At 41.7% G+C, this 26,108-nt stretch overlaps 1 long non-coding RNA gene across 1 annotated transcript in view; it reads left to right on the top strand.

Moving 5' to 3' along the window:
• The window catches only part of LOC307183531, an 83,066-nt gene extending 66,034 nt beyond the window's left edge, over positions 1-17,032 (top strand). The window contains exons 2-3 of the long non-coding RNA XR_013827517.1: positions 4,857-5,029; positions 14,541-17,032. This is a non-coding gene — a long non-coding RNA (uncharacterized lncRNA). The remainder of the gene's footprint in view (positions 1-4,856; positions 5,030-14,540) is intronic.
• Positions 17,033-26,108: the final 9,076 nt, after the last annotated feature.

The raw sequence follows: 26,108 nt of genomic DNA, 5'->3' as shown, positions 1-26,108 counted from the left end.
CTTAAAAGCATTTAGGAGACAGCTACATGCTTGGGGCACTGTTGTGATCGATCCACAGCCTTTGATTTCTGGCACCTCCCGAGCTAGGATGGTTCTGCAATAGTCAGGAATGAAGGCGTAAAAGGTAAAAAACTGGCCAGCTTGGGTGGCAGTTAAGGCATTTTTCAAGGCACACAACAAAGGGAAGGAATACTTGGGATTATATGAAACATAGTGAATAATGCAGAGGAAGGAGAATTGGGTGTAGAGATGGGTAGAAGTTAGTTAGTCTGGAAAAATCTCAGAAGTGGAGAGTGGATTCTAGGAATTGCTTCAGAGAAGAAGAGGACCCAGAGAGGATAGGTTCACCTAGTTAGGGATGAATCTGGATTGGGGTGGAATGATCAGAGATCATGCGATTTCAAAAATTAGAGGAGCCGTGGAGATCTTCTGATCCTACCCCTGAATGAAATATTCTGCAGCTAATGTATCCTGGCCCAGGGCTAGGCAGAGAAATAAAGCACTTTCTGCTCTCCAGGAGAGCTACCGCTCCAGGATCTGGTGTGTCAGGGGGAGTGCAGTACAATGTGTTGTGAATATTTGGGAGGAAGTGACTAGCTGGGTGGGGGAGGGCAGGTGCTTGGGGGAAGCTTCACTGAGGAAGTGGCATTCTACAGATGAGGACACTGAAGTCCAGGGAGGTGAAATCAATTGTCCAAGAACACACAACAGAGGAGTAATAGGGCTGAGAATACAACTCAAGCCCTCTGGCCCGAAGCTATGACTCCTTCCAGGCCATTTTGCTGGTACCTGTTTGTCTGCCTTAGGGAAAGGAGGAATCACGGTGGGATGAGGGAGCCATGGAACAGGAGGGGAGCTGATCTGGAGTTTGCTGATGAAAAACCTGGAGACTGTGGCTTGGCTGATTATGCAAAAGACCTGTATCCTGGGGAACCCTAAGGTGAAGCTGAGAATGAAGCTCACGCAGTGGAGAGATGAGAGATGCAATGCTGAGGGCATCGTTTGACTCCCGAAGCCAGTTCTACCCGTGGACTTATGCCACCCAGGCATCTTCACCCATGCAGTTAAGCACAGATAGTTGCTTTGACAGTTACTCTGGCAGGTCTTTTTCATGGGCTTACTGAAAGGACATTGTGGGGAGTTAGCAGGACTCCTTTAAGACTGTAGATGCAGAGATGGGAAAGGATGGTTGACAACATGCTGAGAAGTACAAGAAAGCAGGAGGATTCGATGAAAAACTGGTTGGATAGATTGAAGGATCCATCTCCTATCACTGTAAGGTTCTCAGTTATAGAGTTGCTGGTGAGGTGATACTGTCCAGTGTGAGGGGGATGTGAGGAAGCTAATGTTCTGGGGGGGCTAGAGAAGGCCCATAATTTCCTGTCTCAGTTTTCTCTTTTCAACCATGTCTAATGTGAGTGGCTCTATCTGGAGCCGCGGAGTGATGAAAATCTTGGAATGCTCAGAGTAGGGGGATAACAGCAGTCATTTGGATGTGGTTTTTGAAGACTTTCTGACTACCCGGGGTAGCCTGAAGGCAGTCTTCTGGCAGAATCCACTTTAGGGAAACTTGAAAAAAGTATGCCACCAGAGCAGTGGAAAATACCCACCCTGTGGTTTCAGGGTTTGATGTTCAAATTGTATGATAGCAAAAGATTCAGAGAGCAAATTAGCCAGAGTTAGACTGCCCATAAATGCTATTCCTGTAATTAGATGATGAGAAGAAAATTCTAAAAGCTTCCAATTCAATTTCCTTCCTTTAGGATAGTCTCATTTAATTAACCATGTTCTAAGGGAGCAGCCTGAGACCGTGTTGACAATAGGGGAGGACAAAAAGAAACAAGAAAATTGGAGACGGGTCGTAGTTAGCCTAATACATGTACTTTGGGATGCTAATCAAAGAGATTCACAGCTCACTGGGTCCCCTCAAGTTTCCTTGGTACACTCACATAATCTGATTTCCTAGTTTCAGAATGGGAGGTGCAGTGAAATTCCAGAAAATTCTTTTCTATGTTTAGAAAAGCTGGAATGTGGCTGAGTGTAAGCGGGCTGCCCAGCTGACAGCTGGAAGGATGAACCCATGTGACTCCTGAACCACAGATTTGGAAGGAAATAGTTGGAAGAGCCCTGTGAAGAGCGCTGTTTCGGAAGGCGGCCTCACTGGGTGTCATGGAGGAAAGAGTTTGCTCTGCTGGTTCTCTCTGAAAGACCCACAATGCTTTATTTGTTTAGTGTAACAGATGCTCTTAATTAATTTCAGCAGTTTTATTATCTCATTTCCTGGGTGTGAGTAAGCAGCACAGGATCCCGTTTCTGAGAAGAGCATTATTCATGTTGTCGGGGAGGTGAGCTTTAGGTAAAGGAACGCCTGGAACCACTTTCTTGAGACCATAATCCTGATCAGTTGGAGAAAAAGTCATCAGGTCTGTAAGTCAGGGACTCCTCTTGCTTAGTCTGAGAGAAATTTAATTTCCAGTTTTGCCAGTGAGTTAATGACATGAGAGGGGAAAGCATCAGTAATTCCAGCACCAGTGAGTTTCTTCTTTGGATCTGAGTCGAAAATTCCACTATATTGACTAGCTTTGGAGCAAGAGACTCCTGGATAATTATTAACTGGATAGTCTCCTCCTCTTCTATTCTGTTGAGGTATATGGAAGTGAAGGTAGTCAACCTTTTTTTTTTTAAACTACAGAAATGGCAGTTTCATGTGGTTCAACCTAATATTTCAGCGAAACCCAGTCATCACATGAGGTTCACGGGTGCTTGATTCTCTGTGAGACTGTACATTGCATGTTAATTTCACTACCTGTTGCACTCTCTGAAATAAGCCAGTGGAGACGCTAAATATGCGTGTTCCCTCTTGATTTCACTCGTGCAGCATTGCCAGCCTTCAGTGACTGCCCTGGCCCAGGTCAGCCTCACTTGATGTTCTGCTGCCATGCCTGGGTAGCCAACCTCAGGTTCAGAGATGGTGGTTGTATACATGGAGAACTGTCCAGCCATTAGCTCCTGTTTTTTGAAGTGATCACTGTTTTAATCTCTTTTTTGGGGGAGAAATTTCTTTTACAAAGTGTTTACTCATATTTTATCCCAGCACCATCAAAAAAATTACATTTAAACAACTAATGTGCCTGAGGCTTTTGCTTTCCAACAGATAATTTCTGGCATTGCTCACATACCTCTTGGATACCTATACACAGCGACCTGCTATTTACTACTTGTTCTTAGCCCATTAACTTTGTTTCTGCATCCTTGCCTCTAGGATAAACTTGAGGTAGAGTTTTTTTCTTTCTCCTTAAAGAAATCCTACGTATGTATTGAACTTTGAATGTAACAGAGGCGGCATTACAAACCAACACAGACAAACGTCTAACCATATTGACACACACACACACAAAGATGTATACTTTCATCAGTATAAAGATAAACTCCAAGTGGATTAAAGAGCCGAATATGAAAAATAAAAACTTAGAAACTTTTAGGGGGAAAATGGGGGGAATTAAAAATGTAAAATAGTGGAATAGGAGGGGATTTCTTAAATAAAACATATAAAGAACATATTGTAAAGAAAAAGATTTATACATTTAACTACACTGGAATTAGTAAATATCTGTGAGACAAAGCATTGTAGAGATTAAAAAAACTCAAACTGGGTTTTTTTTCTTTCTAAAATTCAACAAACAATAAGTATCCAAAATATATAAAAATGACTTCACATCAGTAATTTTAAAAAAAATGGTCAGAGTATGAAGAGGCAGTTCAGAGGAGAGGAAAAGGCAAATGGTCAACAACTGAAAAGATGCTCAACCTCAGGAATGATCAGGAAATGCAAAGTAAAACAGCAGTGAGGTACCATTTCACATCCGTCAGATGGGGAAACAACAAAGGGCTAGGCTCTAACAAAACAGAACCTCATATTCATTGGTTGAGGGCAGATTTTGCTTTGTAGAGCAAAATTGGTAATTCCCAGTACAATTGGAGATGTAGGTCCTTATAACTGAGTTATTTCACTTCCAGGTATTTAAGACTGTCTCACAAATGCTCAAGGAGCACTGTTTGCAATAGTAAAAAAGGAGAAATGACCCAACTCCATTGACTAGAGTAGGGGTTTGGCCAATTACAGCCTGCTGGGACAAATCCAGCTCACTGTTTCTATATAGCCTGCAAATTGTGTTTACCCTTTTTTAATGCTTAAAGATATCAAAGACAATATGTTATATCATGTAAAAATTATATGAAATTCAAATATTAGTGCCCATAGTAAAGTTTTTTTTTAAATTGAGGTATAGTTAATTTACAACATAGTAAAGTTTTATTGGAACATGGCCATGCTCATTCATTTAAATGTTGTGCTTGGGCGGGCTCCCCAGGTGATTCTGATGCACACTAAGTTTGACGAACAGAGGAATGAATAGATTGGTGGATTCATACCATGGAATAGTATACAGTAGTTAAAATCGATTAATTAGATCTACATATATTGATATGGCAAGACCTTCCTTAAAGTGAAAAATATTACAAAAGGATGTGTATAGTTTGATACCACTCCATACAATTAAAAAATAGTTTATGTGGTTTATAGACACATATACAAGCAGCATGAGTTCTAAAACATGCATATGAATAATAATACTAATTACAGAATAGTGGTTACTTCTAAAAAAGGGAGGGTGGTGCTGAATTTTAACTGTAAGTTTTATTCCTTAAAAATACAGAAATCTGAATTAAGTATGACAAAGTGCTAATATCTATTAAATATGAGTAGTATGTTGAGTGTGATAGTTTTTATATGCTTGAAAAGCTCATAATTAAAAGTAAGAAAATTTAAAGCCATACTTTCTCCTTAAAAAATTTAGGGGGCTTCCCTGGTGGCGCAGTGGTTGAGAGTCCGCCTGCCGATGCAGGGGACACGGGTTCGTGCCCCGGTCTGGGAAGATCCCACATGCCGCGGAGCGGCTGCGTGTGAGCCATGGCTGCTGAGCCTGCGCGTCCGGAGCCTGTTGACTTCGCAACGGGAGAGGCCACAACGGTGAGAGGCCTGCGTACCGCTAAAAAAAAAAAAAAAAAAATTTAGGAACATAAATATTTAATAATTACATATTTAAATATTAAAAGTGATCTATAATCCCACCACCTGAATATAATTACTTAATATTTTGGTATTTATCCTTCTAGTCTTTTTTTGCCTACACCTAGTAAAATAAAGTTTTAGTTGCAAGTTTTAGTTGTGAAAGAAACTTTGTATTCCTTTCCTTTTTATTTAATACTGGTTCTTAGCAATTTTCCATATAGTTACTCTAATTTTTATAAAACCACATTTACTCTATATATGCATAACACTTTTTCTGGTGTTTAACATACTATATGTTTGCTGTACAAATTTGGAAAATAAACTCTGAAGAAAATAAAGACCATCTGTCACTGCTGCACTTTGATGCTATAATTTTTATGTATTTTTCTCTAGTCCTGATTATTTTCCATCTTTAATTTTTTACTTAATGATGGGTCATGAGAATTTCCCCATGATATTCATGTTCTAAAACATGATTTTAAATGGCTCCCTATTATTCTACCATACACAAATGCTCATGTAATCTATCTTCCTCTTTTACCCTCTGACAACATTTGGAAGCGTGAGTTAGAAAACTCTGAATAATCTGTTGCTGGTCTCCGCGGGGCCAGGGAGGGAGGAGCAAGTGCTGGGGGATGTTGAAGGGAAGATCTCTGAGCTCCGAGGAGTGGGTGGGGAGAGGGTGCTCTTGATTCTCACCCAGAATGGGCTGTACAGGAGTTGAAAGAAGCTATTCATCTTCCTCCATCTCTGCTTGCTTCTGGACTGCAGGTGTGTGACGGGCTGACTTGCTGGGCAAACTTTTTTTTGGGGGATAATGTACTGCATGATTTTCACCTCACATTAAGGAGACAAGCAGTAACTGTTGTGTGACGAATATAAAGTCAAATCGCAAAGCCTTATATACAAAAGGTACTTTAGAGGTCATTTTACTCTGACCTGTTTTAAGTAATGGAGTAACCCAAGGTCACATGTCTAACTTTTCTTCAGCTGATATGGTAAACTCTTTCAATAATAATTCTGAAATGTACAGTTGTTCATATTTTAATATCCTTGAAACTGGGATGCGTCTCACAATCCCTGGTGTCTTATTCTCACTTTTAACTATTGTTCCCATTTTAATGTTTCTGAAATCAGGATGTGACTTAACAATCAGTGACTTCCTAAGTTCACTAAGATATAGTCCTTTCAAGCTGTGGTTTTAAATCCGGGCTATACATGAGAATCATCTGGAGCACTTTAAAAAAATATATAAGATGCCTGGTCATCACCTCAGAGATTCTGTTAAATTGGTTGGGGTAGGGGGTTATGCATTTGTATTAAAAACTAAGAGTTGGAACCACTGTCACAGCCTTTAGTGGAAAGAAAACTAATGTGTCATCATAGCAATCAAAAACCAAGTAAGGGTGACTCTTAATAAAGTTACTGGAAGACCTGGCTTCCAACTTAGAGAAGTTCCATCAGGGAATTACAAAAGGATATGTATAGTTTGATACCACTCCATACAATTAAAAAATTGCCCTAGGGCAAGAAGAAGGAGCGCTTGGCTTGGAATCAACAGATCTGTCCGGGCTCTAACTTCTAATGTTACGGCCCTTGGCAGGTGATTCAGCCTCTCCCAGCCTTGGTTTCTTCATTTGTAAAATAGCAACAGGGTTACTTCACAGGGTTGTCGTGAACATTAAACAAGATATGTAATAAAATGCCTGCTGCGTTTTAGGACACGTTGTAGGTACCTTTAAGTGGAGGTTTTCTTGCAAATACTATTAATTTACATTTCAGATTTCTTGAGCCAGGGAGAAAAAAATGGAGCTAAATGTGGTTTATTGAAACCTTTTGAATGAATTCCTAGTGTTAGGGTCTCCAAGTCATTTCATATGGTAAAAATACATGGCAACAAAAGTGTAAGGGTTAGTGTCAGCTTATTTTCTCACATTTTGTAAAATCATGAAAGGAATTGAGTGGAAAGGACTTACACTAACAAACTTAAGTTTACATTTCCAAAGCATTTCTAAATTCAGTCAGCTACTTGTAGAAAAAAGGACCAGTTTTTTTCACTATCGCTAGTAAACACAAATGATAATGTGAACTGTAGATAAACTTATGCCGTAGTACCAACATAGACTTTATTTCCTGTTTGGGATTTGGTGAACTCTTTGCTTCCCATTGCATTCAAATCAATTTCTATATGTATCATAATGGTTTCCCATGTTTGCTGAGTAGATACGTAACAGCATATAGGCTTTTTCCACTGTAAGTAAAAAATATTTTCCAGCTGCATTGCATTTCTGGAAATGGAATCGACCGTAACCACTGGCACCAAATATTTAGCAGTCTGGATGCTGGTGGAGAGAAGGGAGGAGTTTGCACTACTCTCAGATCACCTTTGCCACAGGGCGGATTGTGCTCTGAATAGTTGAGCTTGTGGGGAAAGCCCACACTGCCAGTGTTCAGTGTCAAACCACAAGCTGGAATTATTGTGCCCATCAGGACCTTCATCTTGGTTGGGTGGGGAAGCTCTTTTCCATATATAGCCAATGCTTGATTATCTGCTTGTGTGGAGAACCCACTTTGTGGATTATTCACAGGAATTTTTAGGTCAAGCCTGGATCCTTTTTCCCTGTCTTGCCACCCACGATGAGTCTGTAAACTGTCACCTCTATTCAGTTGGTATGTGCTGAGGAATTCAGTTGTGATGCCACCATGCTTGCATTTATTAAATGCCTATCTTATGCCAAACTTTTTATTAGCTCAAATCTTTATATATAACTTGGCGACATAAGTGGTATCATCTTATTTCCCAGAGGAGGAAACAAAGATTCAGAGTTCAAGATACTTGTCTAAGGTCATACCCCAGTTTCAAATGTATAATGACTTCTAGGTTAACCGCTACTTCTGGTAACTTGAGCCATAGAAACTTCTCTATGAGTATGAGGACTCTGAAATCATTTTTATCAGTTTAGCATGGCAAACTTTAATCTCCTTTTATATAAGACAGACTAAAGGTTTTAACACTTGAGAGGGCAAGTAAATAAAATTCAAACTGTGTAACGTATACTCTACGACTGTCACTCAGGTTTTAAAAATAAAATCAGTTGAACAAAGATGGTGAAAGTGTCTTTATTGCTAGATAATTATTCTTTTAGGGCAGATTGTAAATGCAGGCATTCCCCCCCCCCTCCCGAATATATTTTGCTTGATGGAGAGCAATTTCCGCGTTCTCTCCAGATGATTCCTTTGTTACTATTTCTATTTAAAGCCTTGTTACCTTTGCTCCTGGTCCTACTGTAAATCACTGTTTCCATAGCAACAAGACAGAATGAGGAGGAGGGTAGCAACTGGCTCTTGAGAGAATGGAAATGCAGTGGAAAGTTCCACCTGAAATAACAACATGCAAATCACTTTAGCATATGATAAACAACAATGAAAGTGAAGCTTTTTTGGGGAAGACAGCTTGTTTGGTTTTTGGAATGTGCTCATTTTTCTGACGGCTTCTCTTTCTTGTTATCTTTCTTTAAGACCAAAATAAAATCATTAAAAAACAAAAATTCAACCTGACATTGCATGTGACTCAGTGGCAGATGTAGTGGTTTGTGCTTCCAGAGATAGCTCTTGAGCAGAACACTTATAAAGGCTTTTAACTGGGAAATGAATTTGACTCTTGATTAAGCTACCTTTAGTTGCCAGGATATAGCCGAAGAGTGAGATATTCCTCTGAAGTGAGATTTCCCCAACCGTTTTGCTATCAAGGACCTCTTATTATTTTTCCTTTCATCTTTTCAAAAGATTTTTAACATACCCATATAATTGGAAGTTTCAATATTGGCCTATATTTCTTCTCTTATTCAGAGAAATGTAAATTTCCTTTTTGGAATATAAGAAATCTTTTTTGGAATATTGAAAATAGCTTTCAAAATAGAGTTCCCCCAAAAGGAAATTGTTGCTGTTTTCAGATGGCCAGCAGAATAGAGTGGGCAACATAGATATTTTACATTAAAAAAAAATTGTAGGGCTGTTTTAAGTATCCCTTCCTTGTACAACACAAAGCACAATGTAAACACTGCTTATATCTTATGTGAGTAAAAAAATACAGAAATGGTATTCCTGGAAATTTTGGGAAAATGCCTGTATCATTTCACACTGAAGCCAAATAAAGTCATTCTTCACTGCTCTTCATTGCTGTTATTTATGGGCGTTGCTCTGAGACATTTTTTCCCTAGGTTCAAATTTTCAAGCAATCAGCGATCAGAGAATACATTTTTGAAACCCTCGAATGGTAATGATTAAGCACCGTGACACCTCCTTTTTATGCAACAGATAGTGGAACCATCACATGTCGGCTGAATTCTCTCAAGTCATACCGTCTTCGGGTATCTTCACGCACACCTTCTCCTGGGATCACGCCTGCTTGTGGGAGTCCCATTCATAAAGCCCAGAGTTTTTGCTTCAAAGCCGCTCTATTTAATGAGATCAATGGCCAGGTCTCAAGATGAAGTCCTCTGGCCCCCTGCTTCAGAATAACCTGGAGTGCCTGTTAAAAATGCAGAGACCGGGGCTTCCCTGGTGGCGCAGTGGTTGAGAGTCCGCCTGCCGACGCAGGAGACATGGGTTCGTGCCCCGGTCCGGGAAGATCTCACATGCCGCGGAGCCTGCGCGTTCGGAGCCTGTGCTCCGCAACGTGGGAGGCCACAACGGTGAGAGGCCCGCGTACCGCAGGGGGAAAAAAAAAAGCAAAGACCCAAATCCAGACCAACTGATCCATTTCTGGGGGTGAGATGTATCAATATAATGTGAATTTTGGATAGGCTCCAAGTTCCTTTATTTCCTAGTGCTCAGTTAAGCTCTCAGCTAAGGAAGGTTGAGGGTGGAGGCTGTCCCTGGTGCTAAAAAGCCTTCAGGTCCTCATAGGCATCAGCAGCCCTAACACCTGTTCTTCTCTTCCCTCTATCACTGCACCAACCCCTCCCCAACCCCTGAACCAGACCCTGTCATCTGCCTCCTCACGAGACCTTAAATTCTTCCGGTTGCTCCTTGTAATTTTTCCTTAAAGTCTTTTGAGAAATTATCTCATTTGTAAAGCATGGATTAAGAGTGGGTGTATGTGGACTTCCCTGGCGCCACAGTGGTTAAGAATCCATCTGCCAATGCAGGGGACACGGGTTCGAGCCCTGGTCCGGGAAGATCCCACATGCCACGGAGCAACGAAGCCCGCGTGCCACAACTACTGAGCCTACACTCTAGAGCCCGCAAGCCACAACTACTGAGCCCACGTGCCACAACAACTGAGCCCATGTGCCTAGAGCCCGTGCTCCACAGCAAGAGAAGCCACCGCACCGCAACAAAGAGTAGCCCCCGTTCACCGCAACTAGAGAAAGCCCGTGTGCAGCAACGAAGACCCAGTGCAGCCAAAAATAAATAAAATAAAAAAAAAAAAGAGTGGGTGTATGTGCGGAGTGGGTGGGGCTGAGGTGAGGCAGTTGGAGAGTTTTGTACTTTTGTCTCAAGAGCTCTGCCCTCATAGCAGAAATTGAGACACAGATGTAGAGAACAAACGTATGGACACCAAAGGGGGAAAGCCGCGGGGGGTGGAGGTGGTGGTGTGATGAATTGGGAGATTGGGATGGACATGTATACAGTGATGTGTATAAAATTGATGACTAATAAGAACCTGCTGGCAAAAAAAACAAAACAAAAAAGAGCTCTGCTCTCATAGGATGACCTTGATTGCATTAGTTCCTCCTGGCGTTGGGGGGTAAGAGCAGGGGTGGGAAATATTCCATGCAGGGCCTCGTATAAGAACATTTCCATTGAGTGAGATGGACACCCATATTGATATGATTTGGGGGCTGTATGTTTCTCTCTCTAATAGTTTGGTTCAGGACCATAAGAATTCTAGCTTACATTTCCTGAGAACAAACCAAATTGTGGATGAAAGAATGTGACCCAGAAGCATTGATGGACGTACAGAGATATCTATTTGGTTTTTTGTTTTTTAATTGAAGTATACTTGATATACAATACTGTGTAAGTTACAGGTGTATAATATTGTGATTCACAATTTTTAAAGGTTATATTCCATTTATAGTTATTATTGAATATTTGCTATATTCCCCTTGTTGTACAATATGTCCTTGTAGCTTATTTTATACCTAATAGCTTATACTCTTAGTCCCCTACCTCTGTATTCCCCTCCCTACTTACCTGGGTTTTTTAAAATATATATTCATCAACAACACGTGGACGATTTTGAGCTTGCTTGAAAGAGGCTTTGATTCCAGTTTAACCAATGGATGTATCTGAGGTCATATGAGAGGAGTAAAGGGAATAACAATCCATTTGGCACTGGTAGGAAGTTCTAAACTGAGGCCTGCCTCTTAGAATCACAGGTGAGACATATTGTCTACAGAGTGGCCCATGGGGGTGTAGAGATGTCCCCTGAGTTTGGGATCTGGATGTACGGTAGCCATCTTTATATCCTCCAGGACGGGGCTGCCCCTGGCCTCCTAGGCCTGGTGCCTGGAGCGATACTGAGTAAATCACACGCCCTCTCCTAGGTTTGAAAATTTGTACCTTCCGCTCTGTGAGTTCCTAGTCATCCTGTGCCGATATTGAAATTGCTCTGTGAAATTCAGGGTCTCTAATAAGTGCTCGGCAGGGCAGCCCCAGCTCGGATAGCACAGGCAGTAGCAGCTTCTCAGCTTGACTACTTGACACCCAGCAGAGATCACACCTCGTGGGAAGGGGAAATCGACAGGGAAATATGACTGGGAGATTTCAGGGGCAGGAAAGGCCCAGGGTATAGGATTGATTACAGCTGGGTCTGGGTAGGAGCGGGGCAATCTGAGAGCCCTGGGCCTCTGTAAATGGGGAAGGGCACGTGGAAAATATGGGAAGTAAAAATGAGGGAATGAAAAGTTAGTAGTAGTCATCCTGTCATTTGCAAATGATTTATAGCTTTCATACCCGTGAGCTCTTTTGATTCTTCTGAGAATATTCAAGATGTAGGGGTGGGTGTTATCCCCAGTTTACACATGAAGATACTAAGCCACAGAGAGGCAGTGATCTGCTCAAGGCTAGCTGGGACCAGGACACAGGTCTTTTGTCTCTTGTTTGGCTCTCCTGTCTATTTCTTCTGTTCCACACTATTGACTAACAGTCAGAGAGTAACCCCATACTGACTCTGCCTACTTCATAATTCTGCCCAGGGTCAGCTGAGCAGGGAATAAGTGATCAGAGAAGGAGGCATATCTAGGAGACTGAACTTTTCCCCAAGGTTGACTTATACTAAATGGATGTCCATGACCAATGGTGTTTCGTTAGGCTGAGCTGCATAATGGGTCTTTAATGTGGGTAAGACAAGACCACCCAACTCACTTTTAACTGATGAAGCTGAAACCAGATCTGTAGAGGTGAAAGGCTTATGCATTAGCCCTGGGATAATAGATTTCCAGATGGCTGGAATTGGACCTCTGTCTCTGCCTTTGGCCAGTGATATTGACCAATAAACTGCTTTATGTCAATAGATCAGAGATATAGTGCAAGTGAATGTTACATGTAGATAATAGCCTTTATTCAGGGTCTTTTGTAACTATTTAATGTACAGTCTTAAGACTCTCAGAGGGGAAATGTTCTGAGAAACCTCTTTGAAAGTCTTCTACATGATGCATTTTGTAAGGGGTAACATATGCTAAAATTAAGCAAGGTGTACTTGTAAGAAAGAAAAAGGTAAGGATACTTGTGAATGGTTTGAACAGTGCTTGTTACAAATAGCCTTGCTTTTCCGAGCGTCCTCTCCACGGATGTAATACTAAAGCAATGTTATGAGTGACACACAAAAAGGTTGAAGACTTCTTGATGTAGCTGTCATTTTTCTCATAGAGAAACACAATTATTTTCCAGTCTACTTGATAGAAGTGTAAATGCGTGTCTCTGAGAAAGTTACTCTCCCCCGTGAATTAATGTGGTCCATCTGAAAAGGGGCGATGAATGGGCTGCGTGTAAATTATGACTTCCCAGGATGTTTTCTGACATTCAACTGAAAGAGATGGATCTGGTTGAGGTTGGTAATTGTGCCTCTTTCCCTGTGGGCTGTAAGCATATTTTCATGGGAGGGAAATGAACGCAAAGGTGCACGCATGGGAGAGCGCCCTTAGCACCGTAGGTGAGCAGGTGACCTCTTTTAGCGATGGTTTTTTAAAAGTTGGCTTTGAATGGTCTGAAGAGAAAATGATTTAAAGATTATTGGTGGAGTTTAGACACTGAATTTAACGTCCTCTTCACATTCTGAATATGACACACTCTTGTGAGAAATAACCCCCAAGGTGAACAGGGTTGAAAGTGAAGGTAGGGCTCTGAGGAAGAAGCCAGCTGGGCTGAACGGTGATACAAAGAGCCTTCGGGGCAGAAAAATGCAAAGTGCGTCCCAGATATTTGTGTGTTTGCTAGTGAGGTTGGGGAGATGTAAGAGATTTTGTGCCAGTTAAGTCTTCGGCAAGAATCAGAATTGAGGAGGAAACGTGAGAAATCAAACACAGCTCTTAGGTTTCCCGGGAAGATAGAGGGAGACAGAATTGCCTGTCTCTCCCCCCTCACAGTATTTGCCATGCTGATCTGAAGAATGAAAACATTGATCTAAAATTAGGGTGAAACGAAAGACTTCAAGGCTTATATCCAAGAAAGTAGCTCCTGATTTCATAGTTTTTCCTCATGTACGGTTTGCAGCTAGAATCACACATGATGAAGAGTTTTCTGGTTATACGAAGAAGTGGCATTAAAATATTACAAATAACTTTACCTGCTTTCTTTTAGATTTTGTTCTCAGTATAATTTAGACAAAGATAAGGTTATGCAGTTAGGGATGCTCTCTTCTCTTGGTTCATCTTTCTAATTAAAAAAGGACATGGCATCATTTATTCCTTCAACTCATCAAATACTCATTGAGTTGCTTACTGCGTGCCATGCTCCGTTCTGAGTGCTTGACAAGGTTTATCTCCCTGAATCCCCACAATTCTATGAGATAGAGCCTTGGGTCGGGTTCTCGAGGCGGAGAGGTATGTGTAGAAAGTTGATGGGGGAATGCTTTTGAGATCAACACCTGTGGGGTGAAGGCAGTGGCCTGGGAGGGGGCCGGGTAGGGAGGAGTCGCACTGCTGCAGAGGTGCAGCAGAGGATGAAGCTGAGCCCACTGGGGACCTGGAAGGTCCTTTAGCTTTGTTCCGTCTTGAGACAGGGGAACTAGGTTTTACAGCCCTCATTCATCTCCCGCTACCCCCACCCCCGCCAATGATCAGTGGATGTCCGATGTCCCCAGGAAGGGGTATGATCCTGGGCAAGGCCATCTCTCAGCAGCTGAGAGCCATCAGCTGTCAATATTCCTAGCAGTTGGGGATGGATTGCACGAGTGCTGAAGTGGGGCTATCTGGGTACCCCACCGTAGCCATTAATACAGGTACCATTACTCTTTTTACAGAAGAAAACAGCGGCTTCTAGAGTTTAACAATTTGCCCAAGGTCACACAGCGGCATGGAGGGCCAGGATGAACGCTGTGCAGTCTGATCCAGAGCGCACACTCAGAATCACCACTTGGCTTCTCCTACAAACCAGATAAGTAAACCAGTAAATGAATAAGATACTTGCAAAGAGAAGTGCATGCTCTGAAGAAAATAAAAGGGGGCATATTAATGTGAAGTTAATGTATTGACGGTATGTCTACTGCCTGGTACCATGAGATATTTCACCACGTGGATAGCAGTGACTGCTAGCCATCCTGGAGTCATCCTGTTCTTTCCGGCACACAGCCAGTTGGCATTATCCGGTTTCTCTTTTGGTGATGTGGGCCACTTCCCAGCCTGGCCAATAGAACCTTTAGACTCCACACTCCTTCCCCAGACCCAAGGGCGGCCGTGACCAGGGCAGCCTTGGAAGCTGGTGCTGAAGACAGTAGAGCTGCTGTGGGCCTGGGTCTCTCAGGGATCCAGTGGGTTAGCGGGCACCTGATCTGGAGCCCTCACCCTGGGCTGGTCGTGACATGAGTGAGAAATGAACTTATTCTTTAAGCCGTGGAATTTTAGGGCTTGGATATTTGTTATTGGAGCTCAGTTTACTCTCATGAGTACAGTGTAGAAATTTATTTAAAATATTTTTGTATAAACAGTATAATCTATGGTTAGTTATTATTGGGGTGGTATGATGGTTAATTTTGTGTGTCAACTTGGCGGGGACGCATTGCGCAGATATCGGGTCAACTGCTATTCTTTATGTTTCTGTGAAGGTAATTTTTTGTTTTTGTTTTTTTTTGAATGAGATTAACATTTAAATGGGTGGATTCTCCTTTTGAGTGTCCTGGTGAATCCTCTGAGGTCAGGGTTTATGTCCCACATAGTGGTCGGAGAGCTCCAATAGTAAAAGGTATGTTGAAATGAAAAATGAGGCAAAGCCAACATTGTATTAATTCCTTACTCTCCTAATGTTATTGTGTTCCTAGTATCTTTTGTATTGGAATGATTGATCTGACATGTTGAAAGGAACTCACTTTACTATGAAAACAAACTCTATTTCCATTATAAACTTGAGTTTTTATATCATTTTGATGAACTTCTTGCAGAGGATTAGTGTCATCATTGTACTGTTATTGAGGTACAATGATTTATCTTTCCCAATTACTTATGTTTTCCAATAATTAAAAGTTTGCTTTAGGGCTTCCCTGGTGGCGCAGTGGTTGAGAGTCCGCCTGCCGATGCAGGGGCCACGGATTCGTTCCCCGGTCCGGGAAGATCCCACATGCCGCGGAGCGGCTGGGCCCGTGAGCCATGGCCGCTGAGCCTGCGCGTCCGGAGCCTGTTGGCTTCGCAACGGGAGAGGCCACAACAGTGAGAGGCCCGCGTACCGCAAAAAAAAAAAAAAAAAAAAAAAAGTTTGCTTTAACTGCCCAAATAAATAAATAAATAGGTGGATTCTGAGTAAAGCAGATCACCCTCTGTGGTGTGGCTGGGCCTCATCTGGGTAGTTGAAAACCTTAATGGAACACAGATTGAACTCCCCCAAGTAAGAGGGAATTCGGCCAGCAGTCTGCCTTCCAGCTTCCTCTGCAACTTCTGCTCTTCCTGATTCCCCAGCAGATGGCCTTTGGACTTGAACTCCACTCTTTCCCGAGTCTCTACCCTACCCCATCAGAGTTTGGACTTAACCAAGCCTCCATGACCACATGAGCCAATTCCTTAAAACAAATCTCTCTCTCTCTCTCCACACATCTGTTGGTTCTGTTTCTCTGAACAACCCTGACTGATATAAGTAGTTGTTAGCATTTGAAGCACTCAGATGAGGACTCCCTATTTCAGAAATGGCTGTAGTGTGCTTCATATATCACTATGTTGGGTTGGCCAAAATGTTTGTTTGGGTTTTTTTGGTTAACATCGTTGGGAAAAACCCAAATGAAATTTTTGGCCAACCCAATAGAAATCTACTTCAGGAAGTTTAACATAAAGAATGTTAGAAATACATTTAAAAAATTTGGTGTTATGGATTATATTCGAGATGCATGACTGGCTAAAAAGATTTTCCAGTCCCCATCAGCCTTGCAAGAATGAGATATAAGAATCTGTCAAGCCTAATAGCCTTAGGCCTAGAGCTCTATTGGGCTGGACCATGTGCTCCACAGAGCACTGTACGTCCTGTCCAGCCAGGGGTCTAGCTGACTCTGCTGAACTTTCCTTGTGTCTGCCTCTGAGTGAATTTGGAAAAAACTACTCAAACTCTTGTGCTAATCTTTTGTGTGCGTTGGCGTGTAGTAGGAGAAAGCTGAGGCGGGTAAGCCTGTTGGTCTTTATATGAAATATTCTAGTTTCTTCTTATCTTTGCTTATTGGTTTTGATGCAGATTTTTTTTTTTTTTTTTTTTTTTGCGGTACGCGGGCCTCTCACTGTGGCCTCTCCCGTTGCGGAGCACAGGCTCCGGACGCGCAGGCTCGGCGGCCATGGCTCACGGACCCAGCCGCTCCGCGGCATGTGGGTTCTTTCCGGACCGGGGCACGAACCCGTGTTCCCTGCATCGTCAGGCGGACTCTCAACCACTGCGCCACCAGGGAAACCCTGATGCAGATTTTTATAACCATCCCCAACCAGGTCAGTGAGATGGCCCCTTTCTTTGCTTCAGTGAGCTTGTTGATCGCAGCGCACCTTCTGTTGTTTTAGCTATTTTGGTTGTTACCCATGCTCAGGTACCCTTTCACAGTTTCCCTGGAAAGCTGAGTGCATATGGCATCTAAATGTTGATAAGTGGTATGTTATTGTATTTAGAAAGCTGTTCTCTGGCTCCCTGAAAAAACTGGTAATACTAAAATATTATGCTCTTGGATTGACATTGCTGTAATGTGATGGGCTCATTTGTATTCATGGCGAGCTTCAAAACAAGTATCCCAGACTGCTGATTTTTCTAATTAAATAGCTGGAAAAACCATCTACCATTATCTCATTTGAACTTTCTGTAATTGCTTATTTCCTCTTCTTCTTTTTAATGCATGAATAAAACCCTCAGATTTAAATTTCCCTTTGGCTTTTCTTTACTCAGAAATACTACCTTTCTTGACATTTTTTTCATGAGTTCATTTAAAAGAAAAGTTTATTACCTTACCTTTCTGATGCAGTGTTAAAAGGCAGATTACTGTAATTTCCCATTATTAGGGAATTATTATCAATAAATATTGTGATAATTGGTACAAAACACTAAACCATATAATTTTCTTCTCTGTTAAGCTTTGTTATGTAACAAATGGGAAGCTTCATTGTTATTTGGCGGTTGTATTTGGGAACATTCTCTCAAAGGCAGAACAGTGTTGGGGAAATGTGGCCTCTGGAGTTTATAGAAGCCACTTATTAGCTGTTTGGCCCTAGAGGACCTCATTTTTTAAATCTGTAAAATGAGGCCTTTTTTTGCGGGGGGAGCAGAATTCATGTGGTCGTAAGGATCAAGGGATCTGGAAGAAAAGAGAATTTTTTCCTAAAAATATAATGTCAATTGACCATCTATTGACTACTGACTGATTGGTTAAAAAATCGTGAGCGCTCAGTATAACCCAAGCAGGCATGTGTGAGCACGTGCACACTCACTCAGACATCCAGACCTCACTGCTATTCTGAACTTTATTTAACCATTCCTTTGTTTGGGATGTTTAAATTGTTTCCAGTTTTTCCACTTATAAGTAACGTTACAGTAACTTTTTTTGTACATAAATCCTCCCAAATCTGTGATTATTTCACTAGAGAAGATTCCTGGAAGTAAAATTATGGGTCAAAGTGTGTGGACTTAAATGAGTTATGCATATATTTCATAAATACTGCTTTCCTGAAAGATAACCCAATTTACCTTCCTAACTAGGAGTTTGTGAGAACAGCCATCTCTCCACACTCTTACCAGTACTTAATAGTATTATCTCATTGTTGTCTTTATTGCAGACCTGTGGTTATTAGTAATTAATAAGGCTAAACATGTTTTCTAATGTGTTTATTAACCAGTTCCAATTTCCTGAGAATCGTCTAATTGCCTATGCCTATCTCGATGTTAGATGTTAACTGTTTGTCTTAATTTATAACAACACTTTACATATTAAAAATATTAAATCTTTATTGTATTGTTTGCAAGTACATTTCCTATCTCTCATTTGATTTCAACTTTATTTATACCATTTTCTGGTGGACAGATGTTTACATCATTTTATGTGGACAAATACAAATATCTATTTATAAATATGGGTGGTGGATATGTGGGCATTTATTATATATTTTTCCCTACCTTAAGATGATTCTTAGATAAAACAACTTTAAAGTCATACCCACTCATTAAAGATTTCTTTCATTGTATTTATACTTTGAAAGCCCTTCCAGTTTTCCTAGCACTGTTTCATGAAGCATTCATTTCTTCCCTCTTGGTTTGTTTCATATAGTGCTGTCACTGTTAACTTGTCTATTTTCCTACTAGACATGAACTAGAACCTTGTACTTCTGAGTCCATAATGTCTGGTAGGTCTCATTAAACATTTACTCAATAAAGGAGAGAACAGTCTCTGGGGGAGGAAGAACTATGCGAAAAATATGCAGTCCAAGGGGTAGCCGCAGTCTCATCCTGAGGCTGTGGGAATGATAGATCTTTGAAATAGGAAGCTCTCGGCAGAATTGACTTCACACAGATTTCCTGGTGTAGACGCACTGAATCGGTCGGTATATTTGAGACCCCGTCATGAATACATGTCAGCCTCCTTCCAAACATACCCCTCTCCCGGGATGTTTAAACAGCATGTGTACCTTTGTTGATGATGCTGGACAGATCAAGAGTAAGGAAGAGACAAACCACACTGGACCCTCCCATCACCAACAGCATTTAAGGGCAGGAGCTGAACTGTATAGCGTGACATAATATTTTGCATTAATAAAGGCTTTGGAGTTAATCTTGTCTTCTAAAAAGAAGGCAAGCTTCTTAAGGAACATGTTCATGTTATTTGCACCTTATTTCCTACAGTGCCCAGAAAATTGCTGAATGTCTATTAGATGCTCAGTGAGTACCAAGAGGGTCTAATTTCCTTTTCTTTTGCATATTGCTATTCTTAGCAATTTTATGTGCAACAGGAGGACATTTTTTTTTAGTCTTCCAGGATTTTCATTTTTAACTAAATTTTTTTTTTTATATCCCGGGCTGAGAATAAATATTCTAAATGTAATGTTAAATCTCAATTGAATATACGAGCTATTTTTTTCAAAGCCTCATTTTGGATTCTTATTTCAGCTCTTGTTTTCCGTGTTATCTTGTGTCACAGTCAGATAGGAGTTGTCCAGAAGAGTCTTCTCTCGTCTAAATGCAGCCCTGTTTCTCCCTTAAATCTATGAAACAACTTGTTAGATGAGGAGGCATCTTGCTGTCTTTTTCTGCTCCAGGCTGGAGGCAGAGAGTAGAACATCCACAAAAGACTAGAAAAAAACTAGATGACCCACCATGAGTGGAGCAATTTGGGGAAGAGGAGTCAAACTGAAGTGAAGCTCTGGGGTCTGACAGTGTTGAGTTGCCAGAGGTCGGAGGTCGGAGTTTCATGTCAGAAGTTCTGGGCAGGGCTTCCCTGGTGGTGCAGTGGTTGAGAATCTGCCTGCCAATGCAGGGGACACGGGTTCGAGCCCTGGTCCGGGAAGATCCCACATGCCGCGGAGCGGCTGGGCCCGTGAGCCATGGCCGCTGAGCCTGCGCGTCTGGAGCCTGTGCTCCGCAACGGGAGAGGCCACAACAGTGAGAGGCCCGTGTACTGCAAAAAAAAAAAAAAAAAAGAAGAGTCAGCTAAAGGCCTGGACAGAGTTGTAGGTTTCAACAAAATCATTTAGGAGGTGTAGATTTCTAGGTTTTTCGTCCCATTCCTGTTATGTTTCCCCTCCCTCTTTTCCTTCTTTCCTCCTTTCTTCCTCTGACGTAGAACATACAACCTAGCCGACGCCGTCTTCTTTGGTAAATATCAGTCTACTTTTTGATCACACCAGTCACTTGTAACTGTTTCTTTGCAGGCACATTTATTGATAAGATCTGGAGAGAGATACTCTGAAGTTGCTGTGTTTATTATATTTGATGTACTGTAGCTAGGAAATGGGGTTTTTGCTTTTTTAAAAATAGTGCAGCTTGTGCTTCCTAATATCCTGCACTTAAAGAACATGATTACTGCTAATTATCATTTAGAAAATTATTTTTTGCTTGATTAGCGATTTTAACTATGTGTACTCAAATCTAGTGGGTCTTCATTATGTGTGTTACTTTCCATTGCACACTCTTCAATATTAATATATGGAAATTTAGCTTCATTTGCCGTACCTTTTGATGTCAGAAGCATAATCAGTGTAATTGGCTTAGATTGTTTTTCCTCCTGTTTGTATTTCATATTATCTAATGTCATTAGTAAGCTGACTACTGAGTGGGTAATCTGCATTTCAGAACTGCTTCTCGAGCACATTATTACCATTGATTTTCATTATTTTAATTCCCCTTCAACCAAGGCAGGCGCTCAAACTGTGCCGTATTATTCAAAGAACTGCTTTTTTCCATTCAGCGAGCAGCTCTTTTTTTAAGAAATTTATTTTATTCACGTATAGTTGATTTACAGTGTTGTGTCTCTGCTGTACAGCAAGTGGTTTGGTTATACATATATGTACATTCTTTTTCATATTCTTTTTCATTATGGTTTCTGTTTCGGAAAAGCCATCAGCATTCTAATAAATGCTGATGTTGTGACTTGGTCTGTGGGCGGCTGCGGGGGGCAACTTGATTTTAGTCGTCGCATATGGGTGAGGGTGGGTAGCCCAAGACTTGTGTGCCTTTCTTCTGAATGGTGGTTAACATGAGAGCCTCTGGTGCCCAGAGGAAGCTGGCTGCCTGCTCTGATCTGTTTGCAGAGACTGAGACTGAGCGGGGTAATTGATGAGTCCAGAGACTTCTCCGAGCCTGGAGCCAGGGCTCCCCATCCACAGGACTCTGATGCAGTCTGTTGCTGGTACACTGCAGCCATACCTCTCTTTGCTCTCCCTGAGGCTGGCAAGTTTGTCTTTTGCCCTTGGAAAATGATTGCTGGACTGACTTAGGGATTGGAATCCAATTTCCTTTCAGTTTTTGAGTATATTCCAAAACTAACTGTAAAAAGAACCCCACATTAAAGTCTAAGTTTGGCTACGGTCAGCCACAGATTCTGCTAACCCTCTGGCTGGGATACTTGTGTTCTGTTTAGTTGGTGGTGGTTATTAAGTCATTTGTTGGTGTACAGAATCTTGAATGTTAAGGCTGTAAGGAAATGACCAGCGCCAGTATTCTGCTTCTGTCTTTTTATACACAAGGAAACAGAAGCATAGAGGGGTTGATGACTGGATTGAGATGACACAGCTACTGAGTGGCAGAGCTGAGTGGGAGAGTCCCCCTTTCCCAGGCAGGGATCTTTACTTCTTTTTTAAAATTTTTAATTTATTTTTTAATGAACTTATTTATTTATTTTTGGCCGCGTTGGGTCTTCGTTGCTGCACGCGGGCTTTCTCTGGTTGCGCGAGCAGGGGCTACTCTTTGTTGCGGTGCGCGGGCTTCTCATTGCAGTGGCTTCTCTTGCTGTGGAGCACGGGCTCTAGGCGCTCGGGCTTCAGTAGTTGTGGCACGTGGGCTCAGTAGTTGTGGCGCGCGGGCTTAGTTGCTCTGTGGCATGTGGGATCTTCCAGGACCCGGGCTTTGAACCCTTGTCCCCTGCATTGGCAGGCGGATTCTTAACCACTGCGTCACCAGGGAAGTCCCTACTTCTTTTTTTTTAAATTGAAGTATAGTTGATTTACAATATTGTGTTAGTTTCAGGTGTACAGCATAGGGATTCGGATATTTTGCCGATTGCATTCTATTATAGGTTATTACAAGATATTGGGTATGTGCTCTTTGCTTCTTAGTGATACCTTGTTACTGGATGACCCAGTGTAGCAACGTATTGTGCACACCTGCTAACCGCACCGTCCATGTGGGTGATTGGCAGCTATATATGTATACATGTAGTTCAGTGTGATTTGGGGGAGGGGCAGAGGCTTTTATAAGGGAAATGAGAAGGCAAAAGGAATGTAATTAAGTGCATGTGTGTCTGTGTCTACACACATGTACATGTTAAGGGGTCTAGCAGGGTGATTCTGCCTGAATGTGACCTAAGACAGCTTGGATTAAAGGGTTTTTCTCTCCTTTCTCCTGTTAGGGCACCTCTCCGCTCCTGTAGCACTGGAGAAATACAGTCATTTGGTGCTAAGTGTTCTGAACTTCTCGGAAGGCACTGCCCCTGGTTAGCACTTCTCTTCACTGTTTGGTTTGACCCAAAGGTCTGGAAGTGGAGGCAGCTTCCTTGGGGAGGTTGGAGGGGAGAACTGGGCAGGAATTTTCTGTTTGAAGTTTCTATAATAATTAGTTTAGGACCCACCAAAGTGTAATTCCTCATGAATTTAATTATTGTAGGAATTCTTAATTATCAAAAGGGTTTTAAAATGTTTTAATCAAGAAGCCTCCAGGGTAAGTATTTTGGGTTATGTGGCATTAATGTCCATAACTGGCAGTTCTTCTAACAGTTGGTTTAAGTTAATTGGTCTTCATCAAAGAAGGCAAATAAAATTGATCCAGGCAGTATTTTACTGCACATGTCTAGAAACAAGCATCTTAATCCTAAATAATCATTTCCTGCTGTTTCCTCTTTGAGCCCGGCCTCTCCTTGTTTTTTTTTTTTTTTCCGGTATGCGGGCCTCTCACTGCTGTGCTCTCCCGTTGCGGAGCACAGGCTCCGGATGCGCAGGCTCAGCGGCCATGGCTCACGGGCCCAGCCGCTCCGCGGCATGTGGGATCTTCCCGGACCGGGGCACGAACCCATGTCCCCTGAATCGGCAGGTGGACTCTCAACCTCTGTGCCACCAGGGAAGCCCCCGGCCTCACCTTGTTTTAATGTGTTGGTTTCTGATACAGGGATATGAATTAATGTCCTTCCTTCTGACTTGTGTGTGAGAGCCTGGGCTCCTGACATACCCAGAATGTGCCTGCCCGACACCACCTTCCCTGTCAATTCAGTTAAAAGCACCAGGCGAGTGAGTGGGCGGCTTGGCACCGGGTAAACCTTGGACCAGCCGGCCGGAACATTTGGAAACTGACGGCATTTTATCTGAGTTGCCAGGGAGCTTTCAAAGTGAATGGACCTGGATACTGAGACTTATTTACTTAGTGAAAAGGACAAAAAGATTGACTAGGTTAGTGACTTCCAGACTCTTGGATTTCACTGACCAATAAAATATCTAAAATGATTTTGAAGACTGACATAGAATTATCAACATTTCTTTTTTCCAAGTAAGGGCATTAAAAAAGGATCAAGATATCCCCTATTATGACCACCATATATGTGTCTGTGTGTGTGTGTGTGTGTATGAGAGAGAGAGGGAGAGAGAGAGAGAGAGAGAGAAGTTTAACAATAAAGGTCAGCCGTTATATTCAATTAAAAAAGCTCTATGAAAAACTTAATATGGTATCTTTATTTTATTTTTTTTCCATTTCACCAAAGACTGGTAAAAACTGGCATTTAACGACTGAGGCAGGTGACCTTTTAAGAGTCCCTTCTAGATATAACATCGACTTGTATTTAACTTATCCTTCACTATGACCTAAAGAGCCTTTCATCTGTATTCATTTTGTTCCTTCTAAGTAACTCTTTCCTCGCATGCATTTTCTGTCTTTCCTCACTCCATCTCTCCTGCTCACTCCCACTTCCTCCTCCTCTTCTGACTGTTTCCCAGGTAATCTCTCAAGGGCAGAAAGGCTATGTGTTACCACCCTGGGTGCCCCAGTGCAAGGGGCTGGTTTCTCTACTGAATGGGGTGGTGTTCTCCAACCTAGGAGAGCTGCCATATGCAATTCTCATGCTGCAGATTCAAATGTAAAACGTCTTTATTCTGCTGACATCATCTGTTCATAGACACTTCTTGGCCGTAATCCTCCAATTAGCTGGGCACCCACCAGGTAGTTTCGTGTTCTAAATATTTTTCTAATTAGTTAGTCTCTGCTGTATGAGATGAAATCAAAAAACCTTTCTTCAATCAAGATATATTGCTGACTTCTCTTCAATCTACTGGGTCTATTACTCTGTCAAAGAAATAGATTAATGGGCTGAAAATTTCACTGGAGCTTGTTTTCTCATGAGGTTTGCTGATCTGACTACTTTTGTTTGGGTCAGAATTTATAGTAACTGTAGGTCTGCTTGTTTTTCACTACTTGGCTTTCTAGTTTCAATAAAATATTTCCAAAGTATGTAGGAGTGAGGGGCAATTAATATTTTTATAAACTTTACATACAAGCCTGGTTTTGATATCCATAAAATCAGCTGGTTTGGCTTTTTGATAAAGATTATGTTCAAGTATTCCTCATTCAAATGACTTCTAGGGAACTATTTTATTTTATTTTTTTATTTTTTTAAAAAAACTATTTATTTATTTATTTTTGCTGTGTTGGGTCTTTGTTTCTGTGTGAGGGCTTTCTCTAGTTGCGGCAAGTGGGGGCCACTCCTCATCGCGGCGCGCGGGCCTCTCACTATCGCGGCCTCTCTTGTTGCGAAGCACAGGCTCCAGATGCGCAGGCTCAGTAACTGTGGCTCACGGGGCTAGTTGCTCCGCGGCATGTGGGATCTTCCCAGACCGGGGCTCGAACCCGTGTCCTAGGGAACTATTTTATTGGTTAATATGAAACAAAATACTTTTCTTTAATGAACTATAGTCTTGTATTCAACTCGTCATGAAACATAAACTACAGATGGATAGTGGCATGTCAATTTATTTGGCCAGCTGAATTCAAAGACTAGGTAATATCTTTACTAATGAAAGAAAATACTGTATAAATTCTTCAAAACTTCAGATAGTTATTTCTTTTTATTCTGTCTGTAAAAAATGCAATAAACTCTCACTAATTGGGTACCATAATTCCTTCAAACATTCTGGCAGACCTTTTGTCAGAGATGGCTTTGATATCTATGGGGTGTTTAGGATATTTTATGGTGGAAACTAAAGTTAAACATTGAGGAGATTCTAAGTTGTTCACATAAAAACATTGTGGTCCACATAGTCTAAGAGTTAAAAGACCAACAAATCCATGGTAATGCTGAGATATGGGCTTAGCCATTTGAATCTGAAAACCAGAGTCCCAGGAGAGCACGAGGTCTTTTAAGTTTGTATAAATTCTGTGTTTAAAGTGTTGGGTTTGTTTGAGGGTAACCTACCAGCTTTGGCATCTTCTGAATGCCCCTGCCCTGTTTCAGCAGTAGTATCGTGGACAGAACATTGAACTTGGACAGAGAATCCCTGGACTCAGGTCCTGACAGTGCCTTCCTAGCCACTGACTCTCCGAGTCATGGTCTCTCCATCTGGGGGTGGCAAGACTTCACTCAGAGGGTTATTCTGAAGATGAGAAGACATCGCGTGGAGAAAAATATTTTATGAATTGTGGAGCTGTATACAGATATCAAGTATTTGCAGTTGTGTTAATT

Source organism: Stenella coeruleoalba, assembly GCF_951394435.1.
Source record: "Stenella coeruleoalba genome assembly, chromosome: 3".
In the NCBI taxonomy this organism is placed as follows: domain Eukaryota; kingdom Metazoa; phylum Chordata; class Mammalia; order Artiodactyla; family Delphinidae; genus Stenella; species Stenella coeruleoalba.
Note: the sequence above shows the minus strand (reverse complement) of the source record. Positions and strands in the feature narration are given on the sequence as shown.